The sequence below is a fragment of the Herpailurus yagouaroundi genome, unplaced genomic scaffold (genome assembly GCF_014898765.1).
Source record: "Herpailurus yagouaroundi ecotype Mexico unplaced genomic scaffold, PumYag 308, whole genome shotgun sequence".
Taxonomy (NCBI): domain Eukaryota; kingdom Metazoa; phylum Chordata; class Mammalia; order Carnivora; family Felidae; genus Herpailurus; species Herpailurus yagouaroundi.
This window is the reverse complement of record NW_024412525.1, coordinates 1,816,336-1,839,131: the sequence shown is the minus strand read 5'-3', so window position 1 is coordinate 1,839,131 and position 22,796 is coordinate 1,816,336. Positions and strand designations below refer to the sequence as shown.

The 22,796-nt window shown below is 36.5% G+C and overlaps 1 protein-coding gene across 8 annotated transcripts in view; it reads right to left on the bottom strand.

The window, feature by feature from the left end:
- The window catches only part of CAMSAP2 (calmodulin regulated spectrin associated protein family member 2), a 113,566-nt gene that overhangs the window by 53,761 nt on the left and 37,009 nt on the right, over positions 1-22,796 (bottom strand). The window lies entirely within an intron of this gene.

Genomic DNA, 22,796 nt, shown 5'->3' with positions numbered 1-22,796 from the left:
ATGACGCAGAACTTATCTCACGTTTGCAAAAGGTTTCCCCACCCCACAAATACAGAAATATTTTCCTCTATTGTTTTCTATTGCTTTAAATCTATCTAGAATTTGCTTTTGAAGATATTATAAACTAGGGACTAGTTATTTTTCCAAATCAGAGATTTCATCATATCACATTCTCTCATGAAGTCTACCTCATTTATTTTATATTAAAGTCTATACTCCTTAAACAGAGGTAAAGTACTTTAACAGCTGGTCCCTACCTATTACTCCAGCCTTTTAACTTACCATTTCCTTCCCCCAAATCACACTCCTTTCAAAATAGCCAGAGAAGACTGCCATTCCCCAAATCTGTCACCAATTTTCAAGTTTCCATGCCCTTGCTGTTGCTGTCCTGACACTGGCCTGATTGTTATCTTCATTCTAAAGGCTTTTTCCAATTCACTTTCCAATCAAAATGACTCATTTTTCCTATAGAATGAGTACAGGTTCCTACAAAATAGTGTTTATACCTGCATTAAATTCTGACTTATCTCAAGTAGGGCATGAGCACTGGTATTTTTAAAAAGTTCCCCAGAAGCCAGGGCTGAGAATCACTGACTTCTCTCATCATAGTACAGTTACCTGTATACAACCCTGTTTCCCTTGTTAGACAGTAAGACTCTTGAAGGCAAGGACATTATCTTAGTTATATTCATACTTCCTACACCTAACATGGTACCTGGAAACTAGCAAGAACTGAAGAAAGTTGGAAGGGAAGAAGCTAGTCTGGGGGGTCACCATAAGGAATGGGGAGCTAGCTTTACACTGGAGCTTAAGAAAGTGGTTTTGACTAGGAGGTAGTAGACTAGCCTATCAAAAATTTAGCACTACTTATAGAAAGGCAGATACTTTATCTTAATAACAACAATCATACAACCAATGGTGACTCCTACTTATTAAGTCTAACTTATGTACCAGATACTGTGCTAAGTATGTCATTAATATATTAGTTCTTTCATGTCAAATCTCTTCTGAAATAAAGCCGGAGATAATATACTTTCTACAACCCTCACAACTCTCTAAAGGAAATATCACTTACACATTTTATATGTGAGGAAGCTGAAGTTCAGACAATTAAATAGTTTGTCCAAATCTAATGGGCTCTTTCTATTGTATCATGCAGTTGGCAGAAATTAAGTTATTTAGTTAGGCAAGAAATATGTTTTGGAAATTCTAAATAAACATATGCACGAAAGAAAAATAAACATAAATAATTGTTTCAAATTCAGATATTTTCATGTTCTACTCTATCCAGTAAGTCTTTTCCAGACTGCTACTGCCCAGGTAGCCCAGTTATTCCTTCAGAGTCGAAGCGGCACACTGTTATCACTTCTAGCACCTCCTTTCACTCAAGTCATTTATTTGTATGTGTCCTCTCCATTCAACTCTTCTGGCCCTAGTGAGCAGACTGTCTTTCTCATCTTTGTTCCTAGCACAATGATTTAAGGAAGAAAGTTCTCAGAAATCAGTATTTGATAGCATTAAAAAGCATAATTTGAACAAAAAGGTGGGAAAACATTTCAAGAGCCACAAAACTATTTATGTACTCTTTACCAAGATTTTTTCTCTTGGCAATTTATTCTACAAACATAATTTGAGAGGAAAAAACAGCTATGTGAATGAAAGTGACCATTACAGTATTATATATAACAAAAAGGAAGGAAACAATGTTACAACCATAATGAGCTATTTATGGTATCCTGAACTATTTAACAATAGGGATATGCACAATACAATACTGAGTGGAAAAAACACCGTACCATAATAATGTTCAAGATACACACACACACACACCCCTATACATACACATACATATATGTATATACATACAGGTATGGATATATACATACAATATATATAAAAAGCGGAAAGGAAAAAGTGCAAAGAAAAAACTTACTTAGAAATTACCTTGTTATAGTATGCAAAACATACATATAAAATCTATAGTTTACTTCAAAAATTAGGATGGTAAACACTAAGTATAATTAGTAATACATTTTCAAAATAAAAACATTTTCTCATATTGTCCTTATAGTTATGTCTATATGATAATCACCCACTTCTTTAAACTAAACTTTCAAATTTTAATATGACTATTTTTACCTTTTAATTTTACAATATGAGGTACAGATAAATTAAAAACTATATAAAGCAGAAAGTAATGAATCTAGAAAAGATCAGTAGTAAGAAAAAAATAATAAGCTCTAGGTCACAATCAATATACAGTAATTTATATGTCTAGATAAAGCACACATATTTAATTTCTCACCTAAAGAGTTAAGATCAGAATAACACAACTACAGCTAACACAGATACTATGTGCCATGTAATATTTTCAGCATGCAATGTTTTCAGCACTTGTATTAAACTCATTTAATACAACAACCCTGTGAGAGGGACTATTATTACACCTGTTTTCCGGATGAGAAAATTATGTAACCTGTTCAGGGTTACTCAGCAAGGAGGTAGTGATGTAGGGATTCAAACCCAGAGGCCTGGCTCTAGAGCCCATAACCATCTCACATCCACACTGCAGACTCCTCCCAGTGCCCCACACTATGGGGCTGCATACTGCAGCAGGAGGCAACACAGAATCTTGCAGTTCCAACAGCCGTGGCAGAAGCAACAGTTGTGCACTGAGGCCACCGGGGGGCAGAGCAGAATATGCTAGGATCAGCAGTATAAAGACTGCTTACGGAATAAAAAGCAGTTCCAATGAAAAAGGAAAGGCTACAGAATTCCACTGAATTTATTGAATAGAGCTTAAAGTATCATACAAAGGCCAGTATTAGGTTCTGTATCTGTGTTACAAAAATCGTATTTTTGTTACCTCCAATCAGTGGACTCTACACAAAACAAGTTACATTTATGTATTAGAAATTAAAGTTAATGCTATTACACAGAGGCATCTGGGTGGTTCACTTGGTTGAACATCCACCTCTTGATTTCCACTTCCAGTCATGGTCCCAGGTCATGAGACGGAGCCCCGTGTGGAGCCTGCTTGGGATTCTCTCTCTCTCCCTCTGCCCCTCTTCCCTACTCATCACATGCTCTCTCACTCTCTCAAAAAAAAAAAAAAAAAAACAATTAAAAAAAAATTAAAGGGGCACCTGGGTGGTTCAGTTGGTTAAGCACCCAACTCTTGCCAGCAGCTCAGGTTGTGATTTCATATTTTGGGGAGATTGAGCCCTGCCTCAGACTCTGTGCTGACGGCACAGTGCCTGCTTGGGATTCTCTCTCTCCCTCTCTCTCTGCTCCTTCCCTGCTCTCTCTCTCTCAAAAATAAAGGTTTTTTTAAAAAATATATTTCTTTTAACGTTTATTTACTTTTTGAGAGACAGAAAACAGTTTTTTTAATATAAAAATAGCTATTAAATAAGGAGAAGCATTTAAGTGTTATAGGTGAGAAATTTATTAGTCTCAAAAATTAGTAAGATGTAAGTCCTAGTATTGCATGTCTTTTATTATTCTTATATCAGATTTAGACATGGACCTTAAAAAAAAATTCCTAAGAAGAATCCAGGTCTTGGCCTACTGTGGTATAGTAACTCTAAGTGCCCATGTCCAAGTAGTCCTAGAAGGGTATAAGAAGGAGCCAAGACTTAACAAATCAATCATGAACATCAAGTATTTGAATCGTTCTGCTAAAGTGATATGCACAGCATATACATATCAGACTGGGGTTTGTCAGAGTTAATTCCAATTCAGAAAATTATACTTTATCATTTATTTATAAAACAAGCTTACTGTAAGGTTCATTCATCTTTAATTAACATGGAGATAAAAGTAAAACAGCACTTATAACCCTACTGAGATACCACTACATATCCATTAGGAAGGCTATAATTTAAAAATCAGATAATAACAATTGTTGGCAAGAATGTGGAGAAATCAGAACTCCTATACACTGCTAGTGAAAATGTAAATGATGTAGCCACTGTGCAAACAGTTTGGCGTTCTTCAAAAAGTGAAACAAAGGTTACCATTTGATCCTGTTATTCTTTTAGGCCTATATATCCAAGAGAAATGAAACTATGTGTCCACACAAAAACTGTTCACAAATATCACAATAGCCAAAAAGGTAGAAACAACCCAAATGTCCATCAACTGATGAATGGATATACAAAATATATATTCTATACAATGGAATATAATTCAGCAATAAAGAGTGATATATAGAACACAGATGAAACCTGAAAATAATATGCTAAGATGCCAATCACATACACACAAAAATACATATCATATTATTCCATTTATATGAAATGTCCAGAATAGACAAATATATAGAGATAGAAAGTAGTTAAGTAGATGCTTACTTAGGGTTGGGGGGATGGGTGGGTGGGGAGATAGGATGGGTGACAATAAAGGGTGTTAAGTAGATGCTTGGGTCTCTTTTCAGGGTGATACAAATTTTTTTAAATTGTGGAAATGCCTGCACACATCTGAATATACTAAAACCCACTGCACTACACACTTCAAATGAATGAATTATATGGTACGTCAATTATATAACACAAGCTATTGCCAAAATAAAAAATCAGATTAATTTCTGATGCTCTCCTCCCACGCTTTCAGTATAAATACTCCATAAATCACCATTTATGGCTTTAAGTAATCCATTCCATATGTTTGCAAAGTATCTTTATAAATATTTCAAGGTGAAAGGTGATTTATTTTTCTAGGTAGTGAAGTATTTTAGTATTTTAAGGAATGTCTAAGAAAGATCATAAAAGATCTTTAAAAATAAATTATATATATTTTATCTAGATTAGTTGGAGCCATAAGAAATTGAAAATAAAAAACTGCAAAAGGAAAATAGAATTTAGCATATTTACTTATTTTTCTTTTTATCATCAATATATAGATATTTCCTGCTTAAAGATAAGCAGAATGCAAACTTATGGAAAAGCAAATGTTATTTTTAATAATATCTAAAATAACTCATTGTTTAGAAAAATAAATCACCCTTCAACCTTGAAGTAGCCAGAATCTTAGAGATAGATGTCTATAGTTGATATGAAAATTGAAACTTTCAAGAAAAAAAATTATGCCTTTAATTGTTTTTTGTTTTTTGTTTTTTTTCAACGTTTATTTATTTTGGGACAGAGAGAGACAGAGCATGAACGGGGGAGGGGCAGAGAGAGAGGGAGACACAGAATCGGAAACAGGCTCCAGGCTCTGAGCCATCAGCCCAGAGCCTGACGCGGGGCTTGAACTCATGGACCGCGAGATGGTGACCTGGCTGAAGTCGGACGCTTAACCGACTGCGCCACCCAGGCGCTCCTGCCTTTTAATTGTTTTAATGTTTAGTTTTGAGAGAGAGATAGAGACAGAGTATGAGTGGGGGAGGGGCAGAGAGAGAAAGAGAGACACAGAATCTGAAACAGGCTCCAGGCTCTGAGCTGTCAGCACAGAGCCCAACGTGGAGCCTGAACTCACTAATCGTTGGAGATCATGACCTGAGCGTAAGTCAGATGCTTAACTGACTGAGGCGCCCAAAAATTTATGCTTCTAAATCATAAGGTCTGTCCTCTGGTATAAGGAAATCTTCATATATCAAAAATCCAGACTATCAAAAGTGAGTTGATCCAAAGAGCAAAAAGCACTAGCTTTAAACACAAAATCAGGAATATACGTTGACCAACAAAGATTTTAGTTGTTATTAGGGCACTGTTGTTCCTGACATACTGATGTTGTACCCAAGCTGTATTAAACATGGTCAGGACCAAAAGTGCCACTGTTGCTCTGCTATCACCAGATGGAATGGTGAAAACAGCAGCTATGCCAAAGGAGACGATGTCCATGGGATTCAAAATACCCCTCTCATGAGATTCAACATCAGTTCTGCCCAAATTTAACAAACAGAGCACACAGCAAAACAGCTGAGAGTTCTCTATAATCTGTTTCTATAAGGGTAGTATGAGCATCTGGTTTATATTCTGTCATTTACATTTGGTGAATTTGACAATCACAGTACCCAATGGTGAACTATTTTCAAGATCACTTGAAGCAAACTGATACTAATCTTTACTGAAAAAGAATATATACAAAAAAAACAGTACGGCTCAAACATCTATTAAAAGCCCCTGACCAATGAAAGATATTATGTGTCCTGAGGAGTTCCATCAACTTCATCTGGAATATGTTTAACGTCTAACAGCAAGTGTACTTTAAATGAGGTTCTGCTGGGTGGACATATAAAGGAACAGCATACCAGTAGTCAAATAAATATGGTAAACAAAGGAAATAGTTTACAGCAGTGGTTCCAAATCTGGCTTATCATCAAAAAATTACAAATTCCCTAGCCCAAACCTTAGAGATGGTGATTCTTTAGATCCCCAAAGAGGCCCCAGAACAACATCCTAACTGGAATCTTGTCTCCAACAGTCTCCACAGCCACAAGAAATTAACCTTCTACAGCACATCTCTAATCACAACATTCTATAAGCAAAAGCCTTCCATGACTTCCTAGAGCCTACCAGAAACATCCAAAATTATTTGATTAATGAACTTCTTCATGGTCTTAAAATAACCACTCATCAGGTCTCATCTTCTACTACATCTTATTTAAACCCTATGGTCTAATAGCATAAATTAAGAAGAGCAAGAGCTATTTAAGTAGAGTGCCTGGGTTCAACCTGGACTCTGCCACCTACCATATGGTTTGGGGCAAAGTCCTCAATTTCTCTGTGCTTCAATTATCCTCATCTGGAAAATGGGATAACAATAGTACAAGGCATTTCATGCTCTAAAAAGAACATGGTTTTATGTTAAGAATAGGGTTGGGGTGGACTACTCAAAAGCCATGCCATTTTGTAACCAGGAGGTAACCTGGATTGTCCAAGCAGACAGCTCATCCTGGCTGGAAGTAGCTGCAGTATACATTGAAAAATGCACAAACACAACTGTAGAAATGCTTCCGGCACTCTAACTACAGCATGGCTGGTGGATGGTGAGATAGTGCTGATGGAGGTAGATCTCAGCTGGTAAAGCTGTATTAAGGTGGGCACAGGTGGCAATGCAACTGTCCCCAGGCAAGAGCTGCATCAGGCTGGGGGTGCACCTCTCTGGGAAGGAGTCCTGAGGGCAGGTAGTTAAGATTCAAATATGGAAGAACCCTATGGTTTCAGTTTTGAATTATAACCAATAAAGAACTCATGATTATATACATCTATTTTTCCTAGCCTTAACTTGAATAAAGGGCCTAGAAGCAATAACTACTAAAGTAGCAATAAATACGTTTGTGCCCAGATCTTGGTATCTAAATAACAGTTCCCCATTAAAATAAAACTAAAGCTCTTTAGAAAATGGCTGATTCCAAGTCAGAGGCAAAAAAAAAAAGAAAAAAAAATACAAAGTGAGCTTGGAATATACAGGCGTGTCAAAGAGAAAAAAATATTCAAAGACTGATGGGGAGATGTCAAAAGATTATACAAGCCAGCTTGCATGGGGCTCCCACTGGCCAAATATGGGCCCACATGGGTATAAAAAAGATTCATGACAAGGGCACCTGGGTGGCTCAGTCAGTTGAGCATCGGACTTCGGCCAGGTCATGATCTCACAGTTCGTGGGTTGGAGCCCCACATTGGGCTTTGTGCTGTCAGCGCAGAGCCCGCTTTGGATCCTCTGTCTCCCCCCACCCCCTGCCCCTACCCGGCACATGCTCTCTCTCTCTCTCTCTCTCAAAAATAAATATTTAAAATAAAAGATAAATGACAATAATGAATTATAATACAAGGAATTAAAAACAAAAAGCATCCATGAGTTCATGATGATAATCATTTAGGGAGAAAGAAAGACAAAGCTCTTCTTTACAGAATAATGCCAAGTAAGAAATGTAAAAGGAATGACAGTATTTTAAAAATCCCCATATTGCAACCACCAATGCTGTAATTAATTTGGCACAGATCATCAACAGACTATGAAACCACTAGATGGAGCATTACTGGGAACAATATGCAATCAACTCCACATAATGCTTCCCAATTACAAAAGAAAATATGGTCAAACTTAGTATCACCAATAATGGGACCAATTGACATGATATGCCTCCTGATGAGATTCAACTGAAAGTATACAACATGACCTATGTAGCATTCATGCCAAAAAATTTCAATCTGAATCTAATTAGGAGGAAACAATCAGACAAGTCAGGATTAGGGTATAGTCTACAAACTAACTTGCTTCCATTCTATGGAATATGAATGTCATGAAATAATAAAACAAGGTGGGGGGAGACAACTGTTCTAGACTTAAAGAGAACAAAAACATGACAGCAAAAAGTAATAGATGATCTTTGATTGGTCCCTGGCTTGAAAAAGGAAAAGAAAAAGCTATAAAGAACATTTTAGGCATGATAATTGCAGAAATAAAAATATGGACTATGTGTTAGATAATATTATTGTAACATTTAATTTCTTGGTGTAATTACGGCCCTGTGATTATGCAGAAAAATGTTCTTGTTTTCATAAGATTCTGGAATGACTGTGTGTGTGTGTGCACACACACACTAGCAGAGACTCTAGAAAGAGAGAGGAAGGGAAGGAAAGAGGAGAGAAGATAAAAGCAAATATGGCAGAATGTTAGTGTCAAATATTTTTTAACTTTTTAGCAAAACAAAGTTTTGCTAAACATAAAACTCATATTCATTTTTCACGGAAATCAGTTAAGTACATTTTATACATACATCCTTATATATGCTATACCTAAGTCAGGTAAGGTCTAAAGATGAATTTACAGATCTTGTACTGATATTCTTATCCCAAAACATTATGTTTATAGAGCAAGCTCTGTCTGAGTGATATCTGGCTAAAACTGGAGCTGCTAATACATCCACAGAATAAGTGTTTCTGTTTACTTCTTTAATTCCTAGGTTATTGGTGGCTTTCTTCCCAAACTATACCTCATAAGGAATGTATTTCAAATGTTTATTTCTTCAAAAAAGAAGTCATTAGATGGGTACAGGAAAATACAAAACCTTAATGTAGTTCCAATTAAGCAATACTTGTCAGTCTTGTTGCTACCATCAGATACAGTACCTGAGAAAGTTTCAATAAGCCAAAAAAAAAAAAAAGAAAAAAGATTAAAAACTCAAGAAAAACAGCTTTAAGAATGAAATGCCTTCAATTGGGGTTTCAAAACAAATAGAAGCCACTTTACTGCAGCACCTGAATTAAGCATCTGACTTCAGCTCGGGTCTTGAAATCACGGTTTGTGAGTTCAAGCTCCACATCGGGCTCCACGCTGGCAATGCAGAGCCTGCTTGGGATCCTCTCTCCCACTCGCCTCTCTCTATATATCTCAACATAAAACTTAAAAAAAAAAAGAAATTCAAGCCACTTTACTGATACCATAAATATATGGAAAGCAAGACACAAATGTTTTTAGGTCACAACACTGTCCTGGCATCAGTGACATCCAAATGAATCAGGTTTCTTTCCAGGAATCCTTCCAAGACCAATTTTATTCTTGTGCAATTTTAGATCTGAAGTGAAAATAAATTGTATTCCTTTTAGCTATTATTTTGTTTCATCATATACAAGTAATCATTTTTTGTGAGAAGACAGAATTACTCTCAGCAACTTTCAAATATAAAACACAATATTTTTTAAAAGTATAATTGACATAAAACATTAAATTAGTATAATGTTAGCTATGGGTTTGTCATATATGGCCTTCACTATGCTGAGATATGTTCCTTCTATGCCCACTCTGTTCAGAGTTTTTATCATGAATGGATGTTTAATTTTTTCAAATGCTTTTTTTGCATGTATTGAGATAATTATATGATTTTTATCCATTTTGTTAATGTAATATATCACATTGATTGATTTCCATATATTGAGCCATCCTTGCTTCCTGGGAATAAATCCCACTTGATCATGGTGAATGATCCTTTTAATGTATTTTTTAATTCAGTTTGCTGATATTTAGTTGAGGATTTTAACATCTATGTTCATCAAGGATATGGGTCTGTATTTTTTTTTTTTTTTTTTTTGGTAGTGTCTTTGGTTTTGGTATCAGAGTAATGCTGGCTTCATTGAATGAATGTGGAAGCAATTCTTCCACTTCTTTTTTTTTTTTTTTTTTTTGGAACAGTTTGAGAAGGATAGCTATTAACTCTTCTTTAAATGTTCAATAGAATTCACTTATAAAGCCATCTCACCCTGGACTTTTGTTTAAGTAACCATTTCTTATATCAATACATAGAGGGGTGCCTAGGTGGTTCAGTCTGTTAAGTGTCTGACTCTTTTTTTTAATTTTTTTTTCAACGTTTATTTATTTTTGGGACAGAGAGAGACAGAGCATGAACGGGGGAGGGGCAGAGAGAGAGGGAGACACAGAATCGGAAACAGGCTCCAGGCTCTGAGCCATCAGCCCAGAGCCTGACGCGGGGCTCGAACTCACAGACCGCGAGATCGTGACCTGGCTGAAGTCGGACGCTCAACCGACTGCGCCACCCAGGCGCCCCAAGTGTCTGACTCTTAATCTCGGCTCAGGTCATGATCTCATGGTTCATGGGATCGAGCCCCACCACAGGCTCTGTGGAGCCTGCTTGCAATTCTCTCTCTTGCTTTCTGCTCCTCCCCCACTCACGCACATGCTCTCTCTCGTTTTTTCTCTCTCTCAAAATAAATAACCTTAAAAACAATACAAAGCTATGTTATTTTGAATTAATTTGTATAGAAATAAATTCAACTTTTTAAAAACGCTAGGAATAGAAGTCGGGCAATAAAAACCCATCATAATTACTAAAGTTTACTGATCTCTTATTATAGGTCAAGTACATTAGATGCTTCACAAGCACTATTCTATTTAATCTTCACAGTCACAGAAGGTAGACAATATTTTCATTCTTCAATACCAATAAAAAAACCATAGCTCCAGTTTTAGAACTAGTCCAAAGTCAAACAGCTAATTGTGCAAACCCTAGTCTGTCCTACTGTAGAAACAAAATACTCAAATCACTACAATTCAGCCTCGCTGGCAGTGAAGCATTTGCCAAAAGTCACTGAAATTATTTCTGCTCCAAACTGTGGCATTTCTTTTTAATCTTAAACATCTATTCTTCAAAAACATTTTTGTGATTAACTTTTTATTTTGAGAAAACATGCAATTGTAAGAAACAACATAGAGATTCCATGGACCCTTTACCCAGCTTCCTCAATGGTAACAACTTCCAAGTCCATAGTACAGTATCACAATCAAGATACTGACAATGATACAATGAAACTACAGAACCTTCCATCACCAGGATCTCTCCCTGCTGCCCTTTGCTAGCCACATGTACTTCCCTCCTGCCCTTCCCTCTCCTTAAACCCTAACAACCATTAATCTGTTCTTCACTTCTACAGTTTTGTCATTTAAAGAATGTTACATAAATGGAATTATCCACTATGAAATTTCTGGGGTGTCTTTTTAAAACAGCATAATTCTATGGAGATTCATGTAAGCTATTGTATATATCCATAGTTTCATTCCTTTTTTACTGCTGAGTAGTATTTCAATAAGTCTCTTAAAACACTGATTTGAAATTACAATAATCAATACTTTTATAAATGTGAACACATCAGCTTGAACTACACATTAACATGCAACACAAACTATCTCACTTATACCTTTAGAAGACTGCTAAATATAGTAAACTGAAGTACTAAATTATTTAATATAATGGGTAGCTCAATTTTCCCAATTTACCTTTCTTGTTTAAAGTTTTAGCTGAATTAAAGTTTTCACTCTCAAAAAGAAGAGCCCCAAGTTATAGGCACAGTTAAAATTAAAAAAATAGTGGGGCACCTGGCTGGTTCAATCCATGGAGCGTGCGACTCTTGATCGCAGGGTCATGAGTTCGAGCCCCACATTAGGTGTGGATCCTACTTAAAATAGTTTATTTTTGGTCAGTATTAATTTAATTTTTAACCTAACTAGTTCATACACAAAGTAAACGCCTGTGAGGGTCTTTCAGGAAAGGAAATAATCACAGGAGGCAGCTGCCCCAGAATATACCTTTGAAGGAGAACACAAGAATAAGACCAGAAATATAAGCCTTTCTTGTTTTCAACTTGCAGTAATATTTCAAATTATCAAAGAAGTAGTAATATGAGGCAGCCTACTCAGAGATACTCATATAAGCACAAATACACATGCATGCATGTACACACACACACACACACACAGAACTGCCAAACCATAAAAGTCTAAAAATGTTTTTAAAAATTTCACAAGTACTTATGTGGCAATGAATAAAATACACATTTTCTTTTCTGTGCTTTTAAATGGAATCATCAGTCAACTATTCCTTTTACCCATGAGAAAATTTTAAGCTAATTTCTATGCATTTCTTTAGTTTTTAGACAAAATATCACAGTATCCAGAAAGTTCCCTCTCACCACTAATCCCTACCTCTGACTAGATTAGGATTAGGTGCCCTCTGATAGGTTCCACAGCACTTAACAGTAGCAGTTTCCATAAAGTAACTGCCTAGTTTCTTGTCTGCTTCCCCTTCCAGATTCTAAGTGTCCTAAAAGCAAGGAATGTGTTCCCATGATGAAGCTCCACATTTAACACACATTAGTGATCACATTTGCTGAATGAATATGCATGAAACACGTATTATAGTAATGACTAGAAGACTTAGAAACTAGTGACATTGAATACAATGTGCTTGTCCATGGTATCCATTTTGACAAAGGCAATCATTTTATACATACATACATATATATGTGTGTGTGTATATATATATATATATATATTAATGTTTACTTCTTTATTTTGAGAGAAAGTGAGCACAAGTGGGGGAGGGGCAGAGAGAGCGTGAGAGACGGGGAGAGGGGGAGAGGGAGGGAGAGAGGGAGGGAGAGGGAGGGAGAGGGAGGGAGGGAGGGAGAGAGAGAGAGAGAGAGAGAGAGAATGAATATGCCAAGCACACTCCATGCCCAGCACAGAGCCCAATATGGGGCTTGATCTCACAACTGCGAAATCATAACCTGAACCAAATCAAGAGTCAGATGCTTAACTGACTGAACCACCCAGGCACCCCTTGTTGGAGACTATTATTATTTTTAAATCAGACACCTTAAGATATAATGCTATGCTTGAAAAATAATTACTATTATAAAAAGAGTAAACACCACTCTACCTAAATCCTCTAGAACCAAGTCATTTTTCAGTCTAACATTCACTTACCATGTAGACTGGAACGTTAAGAACTTTAGAGGAGGGGCACCTGGGTGGCTCAGTCAGTTAAGTGTCCAACTCTTGATTTTGTCTTAGGTCATGGTCTCCCATGTTGGACTCTGCACTGACAGTGCAGAGCCTGCTTGGGATTCTCCCCTCCTTCTCTGTCCCTCCCCTGCTCGCTTGTTCTCTCTCTCAGAATAAACAAACCTAAAGGTTCTTAAAAGAAGGTGTAAAAAATATACAAAAAATGAAAGATTCCTGGATGAGCTTAACAGCAGAGGAAGCACTGAAGTAAACTTGAAGACACATCAAGAGAAATTATCCCAAATAAAGCACAAGAAGAAAAAAAAAAAAAGCATGAAATAACAAAAAAGAACAGAGCCTTAGTGACCCAGGGGACAACAGCTATGTAAATGTAGTACAAAAGGGGGGGGGGGGAGACAGATATATTCAAAGAAATAATGGTTGAAATTCTCCCAATTTTGGTGAAAACTACAAACTCACAGATTCAAGTAGTTAAAAAAAAAAAAATCCCAAACAGAAAATCTCATTAAGGCATATCATAACCAAACTGTATAATAATAAAGAAAGAAATCTAAAAGTAGCTAAAGAAAATGGCACATACATACAGAAGAATGGTGATAAGAATAACATCTGACTTCTCTCAGAAACAAGGCAAGCCAGGAAGTAGAATGCCATCTTTATTGTTCTAAAAGAAAAAGTTGCCAATCTAAAATTCTATAACTAGCAAAAATATCCTTCAAAAATGGAGGAAGAATAAAGACATCTTTAGATAAGGAAACACTGAGAAAAGATGACATCAGCAGATATGCACTACAAAAAATGTTAAAGGAAGTTCTTCAAGCTGAAGGAAAATAATACCAAATGGAAACTAAAATCTAATCAAAGAAATGAAGGCACCAAAAAAGTTTACATACACACAAATATGAAAGATTTTGCTTCTCTAGTTTTTTAAAACTCTTGCCAAAAAAGAAAAAAAATTCTAAGGTTTATAAAACCTGTACAAATCTCATACAAAGGACAAAACAGAGGGGTTCCTGGATGGCTCAGTCAGTTAAAGCATCTGACTTCAGCTCAGGTCATGATCTCATGATTTGTGAGTTCGAGCCCCTGTACTGGGTGAGCACAAACCCCGCTTTGGGTGAGCCCTGCTTCCCCCCCACACCCCCACTGCTCTCTGCACCTTGTGGGAACTCTCTCTCTCCCCACTTCCTCTCTGCCTCTCCCCACCCCACATGTGCATGTGAACATACGCTCTCAACAAAAAGAAAAAAGAAAAAAACTAATTGGCCTCCATCAAAATTTAAAATTCCCTGAAAGAAGACACCACTAAGAAAATGAAAAGGTAGGGGCGCCTGGGTGGCTCAGTTGGTTGAGCATCCAACTTCGGCTCAGGTCTTGATCTCACAGTCTGTGAGTTTTAGCTCAGAGCCTGGAGCCTGCTTCAGATTCTGTGTCTCCCTCTCTCTCTGCCCCTACCCTGCTCACACTCATGTCTCTCTTTCTCTCTCTCAAAAATAAATAAACATTAAAAAAAAATTTTTTTTTTTTTTAAAGAAAATGAAAAGGTAAATCACAGATTAGGAGAAAATATTTGCAATAGATGTACAGTATTTGACAGAAGACTTGTAGTCAGAATATATAAAGAACTCTCAGAGTAATAAGAAAATAAAAAGCCCAATAAGAAAATCAGAAAAAGATTTAAACAGACACTTCACAAAGGAGATTTATGAATGACCCAATAAGCACATTAAAAAAAACACTAAATTACATTAGTTAACAGGGAAATGCAAATTAATTCACAAGAAGACACTAATTCACACCAGACTGGCTAAAAGTAAAATGATGATACCAAAACTGTTGGCAGGAATCTGGAGCAAATGGAACTTTCATACACTGCTAGTGGCAATATAAAAAGCATAACCGGGGCGCCTGGGTGGCGCAGTCGGTTAAGCGTCCAACTTCAGCCAGGTCACGATCTCGCGGTCCGTGAGTTCGAGCCCCGCATCAGGCTCTGGGCTGATGGCTCGGAGCCTGGAGCCTGTTTCCGATTCTGTGTCTCCCTCTCTCTCTGCCCCTCCCCCGTTCATGCTCTGTCTCTCTCTGTCCCAAAAATAAATAAAAACGTTGAAAAAAAAAAAATTTAAAAAAAGCATAACCACTTCGGAAAACTGCTCAGCAGCTACTTAAAAGTTAAATATACACTTACATAAATATGGCCCACCAATTCAACTCCCAGGTATTTACCTAAGAGAAACACAAATGTTCGCTCACCTACTTATAATAGGTGAAAAACCTGGAAACATCAATGTCCAACAACAACAGGTGAATAAACAAATTATGATATTCACACAATGGAATAATACTAAGCAATAAAAGGAACAATCTACACATAATATGGATGAATTTCAAAAATATGAGCAAAAGAATCCAATTTTAAAAGAATTCATACATTATGCTTTCATCTGTATGATATTCTAGAACAGGCAAAAATAACCTACAGTGGCAGAAAGGAGATTAATGGGATCCTGGAGTAGGGTGATGGTCCGAAGGCAAAGAGACACAAAGGAATTTGGAGGCTGATAAAAACATTTTATATCTTAACTGGAATAGTAGTTACAGGAATGCATACATTTGTCAAAACTCAAAACTATTTACTTCAAACAGGTATATTTTATTTTATTTAAACTATGCTTCAACAAGGTTTGTTTTTAAAAGGAAAGATCTGACCTTAGGAAGTCATTTAGACCTCATGGAGTTTCACCTTCCTCTGTTAAATGTGGATAATACCTGATTTATCCCCTCACAACATCACTTGAGATGTGTACCAAAGTAGTCAAAAAAGTTCTAAGTGATATAAAGATTTACAGTGTTTTTATTACTTAAGGTATTAGTATATGACTACGGAATTAACCTACAGAATAGTCTATTATTTAAAGTTAATCTTCTAACTTCATTGTAATCATTTATTTTTATGTTTTCCCAAACAAACAGTATTATCCATTAATAGTTTAAGGAATTAAATTAGGAGATTTCTGTAACATCACCTTCACGTGCCTAGTCCATTAATAAAGGAGTTGTCAATGAGCCATCAAAGACATGTAAGCAGGAAAGAAACAACCAGCACCAAGATAATAAAACCCTGTCTTTATGAAAAAAAACACTAGAATAGATTATTATATCCAACAGATGCAGATTTAAGTACAGAATATATGTATTTTCCAAATGTCCTAACCATAGTGACCTGGGCAAGATTTATTTTTATGATAGTTTATACATGGCAGCTCAGGCCTGTCCACCACCACTCAACATAATTACTGCCACCTTATGCCAACAATGTAAAATGACAGCTATGTTCTTTCATTTGCTAACCAAGATGACATTCCTAGTATATTTTAACCAGTCACATGTGGTGTACTTCAAAGTATGTTTGTGCTTTACAGCTTTCCAGATTTGAAAGTTTCCCAGGCATATGTGATGCTGAGTCAAAAACTGCTTCAAATCTCAAATCTAAAACAAGCTACATAAAATACACTGAAATATGCTTTATCATATGAAAATAAGCATCAATAAAAGCTCCACTTAACCCTGAAAAAACTGCCTGAAAGGAAGTCTGTCAGCAGATTTCTTTCAGCTGGGAGTGTATGAAAAATGCTCCCGACAGTACTCACTTTACCAGAAAAAAAAGAAACACAACACAATCATAGCTGTCTCTAATTTGGCCCTACTACCCAGTCAGGCTTCATTTCCCAACACTACCTATGAGAAAGACAAAAAGGAAGGTCACGATGTCTTCCTTGGTAACTACCAATCCTAGGTTTAAGAAAATGCAAAGACAATTTAAGACAGAGAAACAACAGGGGAAGTTTCCCCACATTTGAACATAGCTCTGGCAGAAACTCAAACAGCATAGTAAAAGCACAAATACCTTTCCTCCAACCTACCAAGTATCTAGAGGTCACCCACTTCCTTCTAGATGAATGCCCGTTGGCAAGCAGTGCCCAGACTAACATGGCATAGTGGTGGGACTAAATGATTACATTTTACCTAAGCCAGTCTCATGGCCTCTACACACAGACACTGACCAGAGCCCACAGAGCAACAGCTGTCAGAAAAAGCAAAGAGCTGGGGCGCCTGGGTGGCGCAGTCGGTTAAGCATCCGACTTCAGCCAGGTCACGATCTCGCGGTCCGTGAGTTCGAGCCCCGCGTCAGGCTCTGGGCTGATGGCACGGAGCCTGGAGCCTGTTTCCGATTCTGTGTCTCCCTCTCTCTCTGCTCCTCCCCCGTTCATGCTCTGTCTCTCTCTGTCCCAAAAATAAATAAACGTTGAAAAAAAAAAAAGAAAAGAAAAAAGAAAAAGCAAAGAGCTACAGATCTGGGAGGTACCTCACCAGCTAAGTTGCAGGGATGCTCACTTGAAAGACGTTCAAATACATGAACCAGTGTGCTTAAAATGGATGCTAGTCAGCTACAAAGCTATTTTCCTTGCCCCCCCCCAATAACCTGATGACATAATTCTCAAGAAATGCTCTTACCTACAACAGAACTGTCAAATCTTTACTCTGTGAACTCTAAGGTGAAGAAAAATGCAGAGATCAAAAGTCTCAAGTTTTGTTTTACCCTCTTGGATGGCAACACATGACTAGCACAGCTTCAAAAAGTGGACAAGTACTGCCCATATAAAATGTCACCTTCATAGTTTGGGTAGACCAAGATATATACAAATCCATTAAAACATTAATTTGTAATGAATCATTAAATATTGACATTATTAAACTTAAATTCTAATTTAGATCATTAAAATTCAACAAATGATGCTATTATTTAATAATGTTATTTAATAAAAGATTAAAAATTAGTTTTCCTTGCATTTTCAGGCCTTCTCCAAGGCCTTCTTCTTATAACTATAGGGAAGCTAGTGGTATGACATAAACTTTGTTAAAGATGAGAAGGAAAAGCTTATTATACACAAGTGGTACCAAGACAGTATTGCAGGTGATAAAATGTCAAAATATCCCTCAAATTTCTGAACCTATGTGCTGCAAAAATTTTTAATTAAAAAAAAAAAGTACTGTTAGTTTTTATTTCAAAACTACTTTAGAAAAATCTGTAAGATTACTATACATATATCCTGATGTTCTGTATTTATTAAACAGGTTGCTAAAATATTTTCCCTATCTGAGATAAAAAGACCAAAAATTGATTAGCAAACTGGGGGAAAAAATCAGAAGTAGGTATCATATAGATCAAGAAGACTCTGATACAACTCAGGGTTGTTCAATTTTTATCCTACACTTTTGACTCTTCTCCACAGTATCTTCTATTCTATGCATTACTTAAATATTTGTGTTTCTATCCATGGCCTTCTTTTCATTCTGAAATATCCCCTCCCTGGGAATTTTAACCCCATGGCTTCAACTAACCATTACTACTCAGGTGGTTCCCAAATCTCTGTCTTCAGCCCACACCTCATAGGGCATGTCTTCTTAGTGGAAGTCCTGAAGGCATTTTAAACTTAAATCTGTCCAAAACTAAATCCATGATCAATTATTCACTCTACCATAGCTATCTCCCCCATTTCAATTCCTTCCTCTCCTCTTCCCTATTTCAATAAAGGTCACTACAATATATACTCAGCCTGCTTAGCTAGGTAACATAGCCTCATTATTTCTATCTTTTAAAAATTGAACTCTGATCATGTCATTGTTTTGCTTAGAAACCTTTTGGTGTGAAGAAGTCCAAAACATCATCAACAAAGGATTAGGCAACTAAATTATGGTATTTTCATGCCACAGAGTATTGGGAAGCCTTCAAAAATGAGTGTATGAATCTATATTCACCAATATGGAAAGATGGTTATGAAGCCTTTCTAGGCACTCTCCCTATCCCTAACAACATGGTTTGCCATGGCTCCTCCAGCCCTAACTCTACCTCAGGACTCTGCTTAATTTCCTAATTTGCTAACAAATAAATTCCTCCCATGATTTGTTCAGATTTCTGAGGTAAAGAATCTGATCACTGCACTCATCATCTTACGCAGGGCAACTGAGCAGAAGCCACAGGTCACTTACTACTCTTTAAATTTTATCTATGCTTACAAAAAATGGCTCTGGCCAAAAAAATAAAACTCTGTATCAACTTTTATAATTAAAATATTTCTAGATCAATACAATGCAACTACATAATGAAAGAATATGAGCAAAAATTTAAACTATATTGTAACTGGATTTAGTTCCTAAAATACATCCTTAGTATTAATAGACCTAATTATATATCGTGCATGCTTCACTTCATGAAAACAAATTGGTAAAAATACAGGTGTTACATATGAAACAGAATTGTTAATTTTTTTTTTAATTTCACCTTCATTGAAGAATAACTGACATATAAAAGTGTAAGAAACTTAAAGTGTACATTGTGGTGATTTGATACACCCATATTAATTGTTATATTCTAACAACACAGCTGAACACAAAAAGCAAAGGTAGAGAGGGGCTACTGAAACCAAAAGTCTATACTCTTTTACTGATGATTATCTGAAAGTGGATAGACACTTATTATGTTAAAACGATAAAGTAGAAAGCTAACAATCTAATCACTTAATCAAATTCTATTATAAACTCCCTGAGTTCAGGAGCCTCCCCCAGAACACCTAATGCTGGAAACTCAATAAATACTCACTTTAGAAATAATTACAGTTCGCTCTATTCAAATCTCTAGGAAAACCAAAACCAAATCTCCACTGCTCTCTTAGTGGTAATTCTAAATGACTTCTCTTTCAAAATATACTTAACTCTTCATTTAAATGTTCACTAACATCTCTTATTCCTTCACTGATTCAGTTATCTTCTATGGCCCAGGTACTGGAAATAGGAAAAAATGATCAACATGGCCCTGTCTTTGTGAAGCTGATTCTGTATAAAAAGCATACTTTCTATTAGCCTTGCTTGGGTGGAACAACTGTAAAGTAGTAAACATTTTTCCCTATTAAGAACTTGATTTGAGGAACTGCACCTTGGCTCGAACACATATAAATAAACTGAAATCTACAATACACCTTTCCTAAAAATGACTTCTAGAAGTTTACAAAAACAGGCTTTAACAGATAAAGTTTTTTAGTACTTATAGTGTATCAGTACCATCTTTCTTCATTTATCACAGAAACAAAAGTCTCAATAATGGAGAAATAACAAATGTGGTAATCATTTCACAATATAGTAAAACCTTGGTTTGCAAGCATAATTCATTCTGGGAACATGCTTGTAATCCAAAGCACTTGTATATCAAGGCAAATTTTCCCACAGGAAATAATGGGAATTCAGATGATTCATTCCACAACCCAAAAATATTCATATAAAATGATTACAATACTGTAATGTAACACAAAATAATAAAGAAAATACAAAATATAAAGAAAAATAAACAAATTAACCTGCAGTTACCTTTGTAAACCTTCGTGGCTGGTGTAAGAGAGACAGGAGAGAAGGGGGTTATTGTGTAGGACAACTTTCACTATCACTAACAGAATCACTGATATCTATTGGTTCAATGGAAATCTTTTTCTGCATGGGGGCCATTGTATACACTTGCACAGATGTTGACTACAGTACAGTATTAATAAACTCTTGTCATATACTGTATTTAATGTAACTGGCAATAAGGCAGCAGAGGAAAGGGTCTCTGTCTGCAGGTAGCCAGAATGACCTAGAATGAAGCTTACTCTTGCATGGTGAAACAAATAACTGTCCATAGGTGCTTTGAAGTGACAAAAAATACACTATTGCCAGTTGTGGGCACCTTTCAATGCTCTGAAAAATCACTGATTTCTGCCAAATGCTGCAGTCTGAGACCAAGCATCCGAGCATGGGAGAGGATCACTCACAATCCCTCAGAGAGAAAGAGAGAGAGAATAACCACTGGCTCAGTTGTGATCATGTGACATTCGCCATCATGTACTACTCATGTTGCAAGACATCGCTCATTTGTCAAGTTAAAATTTATTAGAAATGTTTGCTTGTCTTGCAGAACACTCACAGAACAAATTACTCGCAATCCAAGGTTTTGCTTATATACATATATCAAATCATTATGTTGTATACCTAAAACTAATACAGTGGTATATATCAATTACATCTCAATAAAAACAAGACACTAAAAGAAAAAGCGGAGATAAATGCAATATTCTATATCCTTTCAGATTATTACACAAGATGTTTCACCATGTCTCCTCCAACTAATTTTAAGTGTTTTTTTGAAGTAGCTTTATCATATAGACAAAAAATTTAAAATCTGAATCCTTTTAATCATAAAGTTGACTTAAGGAGAAGGAAATATTCTTTCTCTTCTGAGCAACCCCATCCTTTCCTTTACTCCATACCCAAGAAAGAGAAATACTGGTAAGAAATACACTCCAAAACACTGACTAGGCCCCCACATTTTGCAGGGATGGTGTATTTAAATATCAATGTCACCACTAGGTCATGCACTGCCTCTTCTCTGTTGGCTGCCCATGTGTCAGCAGTGCTCATGAGCTCAGGACCTGCTCCCTGTAAAGGAAAGGCCAGTCGTCCTTCTCTTGTTCTCTCTTCTCTATGACCAGTAAGATATGAAGAAGATCTGTGAGAAAAACCAAGTTCTCTCCCTCTTCTTTAGAGATTTTCCAAGAGAGCTAGAGGCAGCACCTGCCTGGAGGCTATCTTCTCCCCACTCCAGCTCCTTTCCCCACCTTCAGTCCTCACTGCCTGTCCCTCCTTCTGCTTCTCACTCAAGTTCTCCCACTCCTTCCACCACTGAACAGTTCTCTACTTTTTCCTGCCCTCCCTGCACCCTTGCCCAGGCTTCTCTCTCTTATTCTCAGGTTCTTTTTCCTCTGAAACAGGCAGGATAGCCACTGCCCTACTGGAGTAATCAGTCCAACGTTTGGTTGTGACAGGAAAATAAAGGACATCTTATTATTACTTGGTTCTAGGCCAACATAACTAAGGACAAGAGCCCTTTCACTTGGGCCAGTGTAGCACCCGAATTGTGTACTGGGGGCCAGAACCAAACCTGAGCTAACACATTTTAAATGTTTTCTCTGCCTTGCTTTGCTTTTTCTGCCTTTTCTTTCAAGTATTTCTCTACAAAGCAATCTGAAGTCTTACTCAAAGGACAACATGAATGTTCCTCAGCTCCCTGACCAAATACTAAGATAACAGCACCCAACTCCTTGCATTTTCAACACTTAAGACTAATTTTTTCAAAAGAATATGCTTGGGAGAACTTTATGATAGGAGGAAGAAGCTTTTGAATGTTCTTACCTGTTAACTCACTGGTTCATCACATAAGAAATAGTGATTTTATATTAGCACATAGTACTATGTACTTACTAAAGTTCTCACACACGTGTCTTTTCTTTCTAGTCTTTTCTCAAATTATTTTGTCTTACTATAATGTTACTATATTAAAATGCTGACAATCCTGAGAAAGGAAGCTTCTCTGCTATAATTACTATAATGGCTTTTAATGATTCTCTATTCACATTCTTTTCCTAAGTGCTTTCATTCAGTCCCATGGA